Raw genomic sequence first — 12,500 nt, forward strand, 5'->3', positions numbered from 1 at the left:
TTCGACCTTGAAGAAGAAAGAAGCTGATAATGGCTTAATTTTATTGATTATTCTAGTATATAAAAGATAAAATACATGGCAATTTTTTAATTAATTGAATTTACTATTCAATTAATGAGAATTCTCAAAAATACCCTTAATAAATCTTGAAAATTACAAATGTCATTGTATTATCTTCCATTAAAATATTCCTTGGTTAAAGAAGAATCAACTTAGCTTTGACTTTCGAATTTGGTCATGAAATTTTTAAAATTTACATTTTAGTCACTAAAATTCTAGTGTTTCGGTCAAATATGAACAATTGCACTGTTCTGAGCCAAATTTCTCTGATCTAAAATATGAAAATAATTTTTCCAACCATTTTCTAACCTCCTTCAAATTTTTGTAAAATTTTGATTCGATCCGAATTATTTTTAATCATCATACACGCTTTAGAAATAATCACTAACATCAAAAACATAAAAATCCTTCATCAATTCTTCAAGATCACTAAACCTCCTTAAACCCTAATCATCCAATCTCGTCACACAATCATCTTCACCATGAAATTTTGGTACCAAATAATAGAGAATTTCATGTAGATTAATTCTCTATCTAATAGTTAAACTAAAAAATCAAGTATATAGCTTAAAAAATCAAAATAAAAATCCTTACCTTGGAGAACTTGTAAATTCGACCTTGAAGAAGAAAGAAGCTGATAATGGCTTAATTTTACTGATTATTCTAGTATATAAAAGATAAAACACATGACAATTTTTTAATTAATTGAATTTAATATTCAATTAATGAGAATTCTCAAAAATACCCTTAATAAATCTTGAAAATTACAAATGCCATTGTATTATCTTCTATTAAAATATTCCTTGGTTAAAGATGAATCAACTTGGCTTTGACTTTCGAATTTGGTCATGAAATTTTCAAAATTTGCATTTTAGTTAATTAAATTCCACTGTTTCCGTCAAATATGAAAAATTGCACTGTTTAGAGCCAAATTTCTCTGATCTAAAATATGAAAATAATATTTCCAACCATTTTATAACCTCCTTCAAATTTTTGTAAAATTCCGATTCGATCCGAATATTCGATTTCAATACCGAACTTTACTAATTTATAGCTTTTAACACAATTCCCGTACCAAAAATCATATTCCTACTAAAATCTCTATTTTAATCCAAACTCTTTATTTACAGGCTAAAATATAACTTTTAAAAATTATAATTTTGATCCCTAAATTTTTTAAAGTTTATAATTTAGGTATTAAACTTTCAAAATTTATATTTTAGTCACTATACAAAATTTGGGGTATTATATTTACTGCGAAAAATGCATATCAAAGGCGTATTTCTTTGAATTCGGAGCAAGCTATGGTCTCGTGGGACTTCTTAACAAAGTATAAAGGACTCCCTCGGATCAAAATGCTTTTTTGGTTGATTTGTAAAGGAAAATTACTCTCAAATGAAGAATGGGTCCGAAGGTATGTTGCGATGACGACTAATTGTGGAATATGTGGTGCAAGTAATGAGTCAATATCGCATGTATTACGTGAATGTCCTACAACACAAGCAACTTGGCAGAGGACTATTCGTTTGGATCGATACAGGGAGTTTATGAACACGCAGCTCTTTTCATGGGTCCAACGTAATGTGACTTAGCCTGGATACTTATCATGCAGTGATGAACATTGGAAGTTGAGGTTCGGGGAATACTTATCATGCAGTGACTTACCAAGAAACCCTCTTTTTCTACGTTAATCTTGCCAAGGTTACTCTCTATCTCTGTTTTGAAAACCGGACCGGACCGGCCGGTTTAACCGGTTCAACCGGGAACCGTTACTTAGTCCGGTTTAATCTAAACCAGTTGAACCGCTATTAGTGAACCGGCCAGAACCGCTGAACCGTTCGAACCGGACCGGCTAAAAACTGGAAAAAACCAGGAAAAACCGGGATTTTTTTAAAAAAAAAATTAAACCAAACAACGTCATTAGTTAAACGAGCCAAGTCGAACTCGAGTATTGCTGAGCTCGACTCGAACTTGAAAACTTTAAAAGTAAACTCAACTCAACTCAAACTCACAAGCTAAAAATTATCAAGTTCAACTCAAACTCGAAATATAATATTGAAACTTGAACTCAAAAAAACTTGAACTAAAAGAAATTATAAGCTCGATTGAAGCCTAAAATTCGAGATTGATTGAAGTGAAAGAATAGTTCACTCAATGTTCACCAAAAGGCTCCATGATTTTGAATGCCAAATTACCTCTATTATTTATAGAAGTTAGTTGTGATGCTCTTTTATATTTCTTAGTAATGTGATATTGTTTTGTTCTCATATTTTTACTCTTTAGACTTTTGGGATGCTCTTCTATGTTTCTTAGCCATGTGAGATTGTTTAAAAAAAATTAAACCAAACAATATCATTTTGTTATGATTTTTTAACCCCAAATTTATTTTTTAATTATAGTTATATAATTATATTTACTATTTAATATGTTTTACTTTAAATATTATGTTGTAGTTAATTTGAATCATTTTGTTTCACTTGATTTTATGGTTTTTAACTTATATATGTTATGACTTGCTTTGAATCATTTTCTTCCGACTGGTCGGATCGGTTCGACCGATTGAACCAGTGAACCGATAACATGATCGGTTCGCTAACCGATCCGGTTATGAAAACCATGCTGGAATCTATGGTCAAGGCGAAATAGCTTGATCTTCGATGAGGAGCTGGTGTAGGCGAGAGCATCTTAGATCGAAGTATTATGCTGGTCAATGAAATGTTGTTGGTGCAATCTTATCAATGCCCAAGACAGGTGAAGCGGAGTTCAAATAGTTGGAATGGTGAAGGGTGGCAAGATCCCCCGAGTGGTTGGATCAAGTTAAATTCGAATGTTGCACGGAATTTAAACTTCGGGACAGCTTCGTGTGGTGGTGTGGTTAGAGATGAAATAGGTCAATGGTTTTTGGGTTTCGCCAAATTTATTAGAACATGTTCGGTGCTCGATGCGGAGCTCTGGGGAACACTAGAGAGGCTCCACTTAGCATGAAATAAGCAAGTTACTGTTGTTATCGTCGAATGAGATAGTCGAGAAGTGGTGACGACTTTGAATGACTGAGGTGGCCGAGGAGGGAGTTCCTCACTGTTATCTCACATTTTTTATTTACTGAAACGGAACTGGAGAGTTATTTTCAACCACATTACTCGAAACAGCAACTCAATCGCTGATGGAATAGCCAAGATAGCTCACTCGAACGATCTTGAAGTTCAAATTTTTTAGCAACCGCCAAGGGAGATCCTGATAGCTTATCATCAGGAATCCATGGACGTCTGATAGCAGTCGTTTGTGATTTTTTATTGTTTCAACTTCTCATTAAAAAAAGTAAAATTAAATAATAGTTAATTAGTCATAGGATTAGTTTACCTAACTATTTTACCAAGGAAAAAAAGTATTGTGAAGTTTAAAGACTAGGGTTAGGGCCATAAAAGCCGAACCCAAGCAAACTAAAAACGACGATGTTGCGACTTGCGAGGTGCAAATAATATAAAAAAAATTGAAAAGGGTACTCTAAGGAGGGGCTAAATCCTAGGGTTTTTAAAGTGAAAGTCTGCTCTACCCTTTGCTTGGTGAGAAGATACGTACATATCTCTCTCTCACTCTTTGTTTGTGGAAGTTAAAAATGGAAGAATTAACCGAGGGAGTGAACAACTTGAACATCATGGATTCTTCACCTTCAAACAAGAAGAAGAACCGTATCCAAGTCTCCAATACCAAGAAACCCTCTTTTTCTACGTTAATCTTGCCAAGGTTACTCTCTATTATCCTTTCATTCCTTTATTATTTCTGGTTTTTTCCCCTTGATGATCCGTTTGCCTGCTCAGACTGTTCTACTGTGACTAGTTTATCGATTTTTGCTCTTATTATTTTAGTTTGGTTTTGGGTTTTCATTTATTTCAATCTCTTTTTATGTCATTCTGTATCATTGATTGATGTTTATATTCTTCATGTGAAAACCCAGACCTTATTTTTTGGCATTTTCTTTACGGAGTAGAGTGGTAGACCTAATTATAAGAAAAATAAGAAGTGATGTACTTTCTGGATAAGTGAAAAATATGATTTGGAAAGATAAAAAAAATGAATAAAACAAAATTTTCTTCGTTTTTAAAGCTTCTTTCGTTGGCTCCATTTTGGCAGAAATACATGCATACAATGAAGTGGAACTCTCTGCTCTTGGAATGGGTATCTTTCTTTGCTCTTATTTGCTTAGTGGTTTTATTTGGATGTCCTTTATGCTGCTGGGACTCGGCGGTGCATGTTGAATGTATGCTATTTTTTTACGAGTTTTTTCATGTATTTTGTGTCTTATCCCTGTACATGGATACTTGGAGTAAAAAAATGAAGAGTATGAGCAACATAAGAAGCTCTTATGAGTATAGATTTTGGAATTTATCTGATTTTTGGCGAGGGGTAATTTGGTTTTTGCTACTTTCTTAAATTATTAGTATATGCTATCTGTTTAGCTTCGGAGGAATATAAAATCTGTTGCACTGATAGGTTCAACTCTTGGTGGCTATCACATAATAGGTGCTCATGTACCCTTTGTTTTGTCCCTTTGCTAATTAGCTTGATATTCCAATGCTTGGGGTTGAATTAGAGCATTTATGTGTGCATCATTTGTGGTATGTAATTTGTGGACGTGTCGCTATGCGTATCACCCATAATCTAATATATTGGGAGAAATAGCTCGACTGTTTCTTTTTTCTTGCTTTTCTTTAAAAATTGCATTCTTTTCACAGCTATTGCTACAGTCGTTACCATTGCTGAGATATTGAAAAACAATGGACTGGCTGTTGAGAAAAGTATGTTTCTTAACCTTAATAAGATTCCTTTTAGCATTCATCTCACATTGAGAACTCAAACTTACTATCATGATATGTGTGTATGGATATACCAGAAATCACAACTTCTATCGTTGACATGAGAGAGGAATCAGGGGGACGACCTGTTCAAAAAGCAAAAGTAAGTTACAAATACTGCTATAATGTTTTTTTTTAATTACATTTATTACGTGGTTCATATTTGTATTACTTGAACTTGGATGTGTGAGGTTTGGGCATGTATTGCACATGTGTATATTCATTTTTCCAATGTAGTTGGAGGGGTCTTTAGAGGATTACATCCCTTATTCATGTTGGATACGCACCATTATTTCAAGAAAAATGAGTCGGTGTGACATAAGACTCGTATTATATTGACTTTGGTACTTTTAGAGTCATGTTTGTATGTCAGCATTTAAGAGCAGTTAAAGTAAATAGGATACTTATGTATGATGATTCTGTTGAAGCCAAGAGCTCGGATTTGGTTGACTTGCCGCCTCTTCTTTTTTATTTTCCTGTGTATTGTTGGTTTAGGGTGTTGCCTTCCTCACCAATCTTGGTTTTTGGTTAGACCCCTGAGCCATTGTTGGCTTGTCATGGGCCGTAACTAATGTTGAGGTTGGTACCCTTTTGTACTCTCAATCCTTAGATGGTTTATCGATGAACAAAAATATATGGTACCTATGAAATGAAGCCTCTAGTTACTGTGAAGTGATGAGGCATTACATATGTTAATTGGAGGAGTAGAAAAAATTGTTTGAAACAACAATTTAATATATTGGAGGCATTGCTTGTTTCAAAACTACTGTATGCTAATGTTGGCCTCCTTTGGGACTGGGATTAGAAAATGGAAAATTCATTTGTAAACCATAATGGAACCAGTAATACTTGGCAGCTTGATTAAATTTAAAGATTTAGGCCTAGTCATACGGAAAGATGCTGTTACTGTTTAACCTGTAAGTCTAGTCATTAATGTAGATGGCTGTTGTGGATTGAGTTTGTTAATGTATTAACTCAAAGATGAGGACTGAGGACGTTTTATGTTGGTACAGTGAAAGCCTCTCGTATCAGTTTTGTCTGCCTTTATTCATATGTACAGCTCCCTTACATTAATTTTCATTGAGAAGTCATTAGTATAGATGGCTGTTTCGGTTTTGGTCTAGTATTGTATTAATATGAAGGCAAGGGTGTGTTATGTTGGTATAGCGAAAGCCTCTTGTATCAGTTTGGTCTGCTTTTAGTCGTTCGTACAGCTCTTTTACGTCAATTCTCATGTTATGGTTCTTGTCATAATATCAGATGCTAAGATGCTTTATTTTGTAGATTGAAATACTTCAGGGGAAGTCGGAGAAGTTCGATGAGTTGATGGCAGCTGCTGCGGCAGAGGAAGTATTGGAAAATGACGCCTGTGTTACTTGATTGTGGACGTCCTTTAACAGTTGTTTTCGTGTTTGGCTGTTATGGAGCGAAGCTTACAAGCAATCGAGGATGATTTTTTTTTCTAGGAATTTTTGTAAAAATAATATGGCTCTCTTTGTTAGTCAAGATTCAAATTTGTTGCTAATTCCTTTGCTTAACATGGTGGAACAGTTGAAACTTTGACATTTAACATGGTGGAACAAAGAGATGGGATGAATAAAATATGGAAATTCGAACCCCAAAATTTACTGGTCAGGTTAAATGGAATGAAGTTTGGCCTCTGCATTGAATATCAAATATTTCGTTTCCTTTGCAATTTTCTTTTTCTTTTCTTGAGAAAATTACACGTAGGAAAAAGATGAGAGACAATGACTCCCCGTCTTTTGAGAAGGGTAAAAAAATGAAAGAAGAAAAAAATTACCAATAAAAAAGGGGGGAAATTACATTTTCTGGGGCTGGCAGAGCAGATATTGTAATAAATTCTTCTCAGTTTAAAGGATAATATGTTAGTAGAGATTATTATTAGCTTACCAGCTGATTTATGGCCATGGAAATACTGTTTTGGTCGTCATGGCTGGCTGGCTTATTCCTCTCCAAAGCTTGTTTTGTTTGTATGAGATGAGACCTAAGACTGTACTCTTCTAACTGTTCAATAACACCACCAAAAACTGTCAAATACATACATATAATGAAACAAAGTAACTATATGCATTAGAAAATAGAAACAAAAGTTTGCAATTTGCAGAAATATATTCTAGGCAGCTTAGTTGGCACATGCATAGAATGAGTGACATTAGCCAGCCAGTTTGATGGTGATGGCATATAAGAGATGGATTGATTCATTGCATTGTTGCTATGACTCTTCATTTTTTTTATTTCAAGTAACCATATCCGATCTGTGTGGAGCATATCGGATGTGATCTTCTAAGAATCCTCCAAATACATAGAAAAAGCTTAAAAATAATCAAACACACCGTGTCACGTATATACAAGCTTGCATCCGAGTCACAAGTAACTTAGGTTTCAAGCAAATATAGCATGCATGTCAGAGCATTCCAACTATTAGCATGAGCTTCATACTGAAATTTCTTACCTGTCCCCATGAACACATGAAAAAAATTTCCGCTTCAGCACAATCAACTAAACTGACATGACTTAATACTGAATTAAAGCATCTCTCTTATAATAAGGTTGGTTTAGGCTTAAACAGAGTGGAATATGTCATGTTCCATGTGGGATATGATAAGATCCTCCCAAACTTCTCTCTCTAAAGAGGATAATAGCTTTAAATCCTATCCTCGTGCTTTGTCAGATTTTTCATTACATACACAATATTTATCATCATTGCAACAGAGGGATAAACATTGGCAGAATCTTAGAGGAATTGGTCAAGTTATGGTCGTATTTAATCCAAGAACTTGACATTCAGCAAGAATTTAATGTTTACTTACCTGCATAGCCGCTGTTGAAGCCATGAGGGCTTCACATTGGTCAAGCATGTTTTTCTCTAGTGTAGCTATTGCAGCAAGCTCAGAAACAAAATTGTTTATTCCTTCCACCTATAGCATGTATAACATTGAAATACAGTTAAGCTTCCAGAATGAAATGAAGATATACCAGCAAAAAAAAAAACTGCAAGCTAAAATCAGAATCTACCATCTGTCACGCATTGGAGCAGCATGGGACAAAATCCAAGCAGTTGTCGTGAATTTAGAGTCATTAGCATAGACATGCTCTCACCGTAGCATTAGAAAAAATAGGGTAAGAAGAAATATTCTTTTTAAAATTATCTACATCATCTAAGCTGAAATTACGAGAAACACTTGTCTCTACACATTAAAGTAAAATAAACAAAAATAAAACTTCTGCTTGAACCAAAATTAAATTTTAAAATGGAAAATATACCGGCAGTTGGCATCTTAAATTTAAATATCAGAAACCACAGTGGTAAGTTATGTACAACAGCATTGATATTTGTTCTTTGTGGGTATAATGTCAGGCATTTATGTTCAGAAACGTGAAATAACTGGGCCTGGGAAGGAAAAACACCTTTGAGAGTAAATAACAAATGGAGGAACCCATAGCCTGCATCACGTCAACAGCAGAGGAAATAGCAGCTTTCAACGATTCAATGTCTGCCTGATGAGTACAGAATCCAGAAATAATGTCAATATTTCTCTTTTCAGATATCAGTCCAAAGTTTTTTATTAAACTTACCCTTGCCCCTCCAGTTACAGGAAGAAGCAGAGTGCTTGCCTCCAGATCTTCTAATGCTCCAGCTAAAGAACTTACATGATCTCTTTCAAGTAATGCCCAACTGTTAAGATATTCCATCTGCATTAATTATTTACACGTGCATTTAGATAAAGGAAATTCAGTGGAAAGAATCTATATTGATATGCCGACCATTAAAAAACATTTTTGAAACGAGAGGGACAGAATGTTCAATTTTCCCAATTTTTAGATGAGAAGCTTCCATAGGGATTAAAGATAACACCTTATATCAAACTTTTGAAGACATTAGCAGTTGATAATAAGCAATTATTTGAACTGTAAGACACGAAATATCACTCATTATCCCTTCAATCAATTCAATATCAAGATAAAAGGTATGATCTAAATATTTTAACTCCGATGTACACGTAAAAAATAATAATTAGAAAACAACATAGTAGTTATCAAGTGAAGGCCACTTCGGAAAAGAGGTATCATAGGCCAGGCCAGACCAGGTTGGCCAAAGGTACTGCTGATATGCACTTGTCACCTCATCTTCTTATACCTTTCATGTTATGATATTTCATTACATGTAAGGGAAACGTCCAAACATTTTAGGTCTTAATTTTAAAGTTTGCCTTATCCACTGAAACTTGCTGAATAAGTAAGCATTTTAAAAATAAAAATTTGAAATATATTTGAATCTGAAAAAAGGTTCCCAAAACCAAGGTGGAAAAGGTCAAACTTGAAATATATTTTAGTGTCATCAAACTAGAGTTACATGTCAGGAGTAAATTACCGGTGCCTATTTGTAGCACCAAAAATATGAAATGAATCCACATGAAGAAAACCTTCTAAATCCTCAAATACAGAAATTTGGGGAAAAACGCACGCTGTATAATGAGCCTCCAGTCAAGGCTTTTCCAAGTATCTATGAGATTTGACGTCCTTTGTCCCATTAGAAGGTAAACACCACTAGAAGATGAGTATTTAAAATTTCACCAGACCTCTAAAGTTCATTCTAATCAGTAGCCCTGTCAAATCTAAGAAGCTTGGAGGCTCAAAACAATGTTATATATTATTACCTATAAGCATCTAACTATAAAATAAGCCTTTTATTCATTTAAATGATGCTTCAAAATGTCATACCGATACAAAAATAAATATTCTATTGCTATAAAATTTAGACCTATAGAATGGTCCAAGGCATAGCTTAATGACTTCCACCTTTCTTCCAAAAGGCATATTCAAGGTTGAACCCTCATTTCCCTAAAATACAATAATCTAGATCTGAAGATATAAAGAAGATACATAAGCATCCACGGACAACCTCCCTGTATCTCAGCAGGAGTTGCACAAGTAAAAATGTATATAAACTATTAGTAAACTTAAATATAAAAGCACTTCTAACATTGAACCTGTATGAGGCGAATAAAAATTTGCTATGAAAGGAGAAATAGAGGAAACCATTACTTGATCATTCAAAACTGAGTTCAACTTGAGCTCTAACTTCAATTGTTGGAGATCGTTCTTTTTCTTGTTCACGGCATCCCATAGACCCAAAGTAGCATTCCAGACATTGTACAAAGTTTCCTGCAACAACAGATCAAAATTTTCTTTGATAAAAAATTTAACATGCTATAGAAGAGGCAATCCACTATCAATGTCATTCCTAAAGCTCTAAGTGCATATATGGATACTAACTGTCAAAAAGATTCATCACATTAGGAAACTGATCCAGTGAACAGTGATTCAAAGAAGCAAGCAACCAATCAGAATTTTTTTTCAACTATTGCATAATGCATCAAGAATGTATAATTTTTCTATTCTAACCATCAAAAGTCTCCCATATTAAAACATAGAGTAATGTTTGTTGATGCAAAGTTGATCATTTTGAGAAGAAATTTACCTCCTCAGTAATTTTCTGAAAATAAAGTACAGCTTCTCCCCTGGCTTTAGCAAATCGCCACTGCAAATAACGATTGTGAAGAAGCCGCAGTTGATGAGCATCCTCTATGTAGTTTGCACCTTTTCGTCCTTCTTAAAGTCTGCAATAAAACTGAGAACTGAAGTTGTGCTATGGGATTGACTAGAAAAGGTGGATGTCCTCATCCGAGATGGACTGACTCCCCTTGGAGTTGCAATGGCTCCTCTTGGAGGTGGAGTGGAAGGTCTTGCCCGAGAAGGACTAGTACCCCTAGATACAGAAGTTCTATTTGGTGTCTGAGGTCGTGATCCAGGAGCAGACAAAGACTGAGATTTGAAAGCATGAGTTGCCAGTGTCACTTTGTCCAATGAACTTGCAGAAAGGAGCCTTGCAGGTCCATATACCCGCAGAGACTTATCATCAATTGGAATTGCCTCAGGCCCTATCAGGCCGATTTCATCGAGTGATAACAAATTGGAAGTGTCACTAGCAGATTTCTTTAGAGTGATACTCGAACTATCAATATTGGCATTCTCTTCTGCGAAGATAAACCCATTCCTGGAACTGGTGTAGATAAACTTTTAACAATCTTATTATCACCCAGATTTAAACTTCTATTCAATGAATTGGAAGATACTTTCCCACGAATTCTACTAGGCCATCGATGCTGATCTATTATTCGGCCAGGCAAACCTTCAACTGGTTTAGCATTTTCAGATTGATCAGGCGCATTCTTCCCTTTAAGAGGGCTTCTCTTTCTCTCTGGAGTAGGCTTGCGGGATAAAGTAGATTTTTCAGACTGTTGTCTATGAACCACATTTGAAGAAGGTCTCAAAGTACGATCCAATGAAACATTACTAACCGGTTTTTCTTTTTCCTTTTTGCTAACAGGAATTGAAATTGTATCTGACTGAAATGAAACACTAAGACTTCTCATGGTAGATGGCCATAAACCTTCAGGTGTGCGGCCATTTGATATCCTTCTAGATGGTATCTGCACACCTACTGATGAATCTTGAACCGGCGTAGATGGACTTCGATGTAAAGATGGTGTTGTGGGGCGTTTCCTGTCAGCCGATATAGATCTATTTTGCACCAACTGGGAAGGAGAAGAGGTTGTTCTAGTAAGGTTTGGAGATGGGCAACGCCTGGAACCAAAAGGCGATGAACGAATCGGCGATTTATACCTCGAACTAACCTCCCTAGTTCGAGACTGTCGAACTGTGAGTGGCGCATTGTTGTTTTCAGCAGGAACAAGGGGTCGCGTTGCGGTATCAATGGCTGCAAGCTTCTGCAATCTTCGCTCTGATTCACACATATCCTTCCAAACCTTCCAAATTAGACCACATTGATGGAATTTTCCATAAAGAACACACACTAAATTACATTAAACAGCTTAACTGTTACATGATCCCACGTATATTTGGAATAACGCCATATGCTCAAAAAGAAGATACTTTCTCCTGCAATGAATCTGCCACAAATGCACCAAACCAAAAGTTAGATGCTTACAGACAGGCAGAGAGCACAGTTACAATTACCAACACCATAGAGAAAAAGAAAACATCTTTCTAGATGCCCAGATCTGACTGATGAAGAATTAGAGAATTACAAGAAACTAACAGAAAGGGGCATAGCTTATTAATCAAGAAAAGCCCAAATCCAAGCAGATCAAGCCAAAAGCATAAGACTGAGAAGTGCTAAAACAGCATCAGGTACAATTGTGGGGGTCCGGGGCTGTCTAGAAATTTCAGTAGACTTTTGCCCAATATAAATTAACGGTTGTTTTTGGTTAAATTAAATCTCACATAAAAGTGCAAATGCAAAACACTAAGAGGTCCCCCGTGAAGTCTTGAGAAGTCTCCAATAGTTTTTGTTTCCTGGTGGCAGGGGTGTAGGATAAGAAGACAGCTAGAGCTAGAAGAAAGGCGCGTAGGGAGAGAGCGAAAGAAGATATATATATATATATTATTAAGTTCTTCAAATACATAAAAGAAAAAAAAATCTTTTTTAAATATTTATCTCAAAACTATACTTGTACCAACACTCAGGTATGCACTAAGCCG

General features: G+C 35.3%; 2 pseudogenes; one reads left to right on the forward strand and one right to left on the reverse strand.

The window, feature by feature from the left end:
* Positions 1-3,676: 3,676 nt before the first annotated feature.
* On the forward strand, positions 3,677-6,389 carry LOC120174166 (annotated as a pseudogene).
* A 166-nt stretch (positions 6,390-6,555) lies between these two features.
* LOC120174163 lies at positions 6,556-11,799 on the reverse strand (annotated as a pseudogene).
* Positions 11,800-12,500: the final 701 nt, after the last annotated feature.

This window comes from Hibiscus syriacus, unplaced genomic scaffold (assembly GCF_006381635.1).
Source record: "Hibiscus syriacus cultivar Baekdansim isolate YM2019G1 unplaced genomic scaffold, ASM638163v2 tig00112010_pilon, whole genome shotgun sequence".
Lineage (NCBI taxonomy): Eukaryota > Viridiplantae > Streptophyta > Magnoliopsida > Malvales > Malvaceae > Hibiscus > Hibiscus syriacus.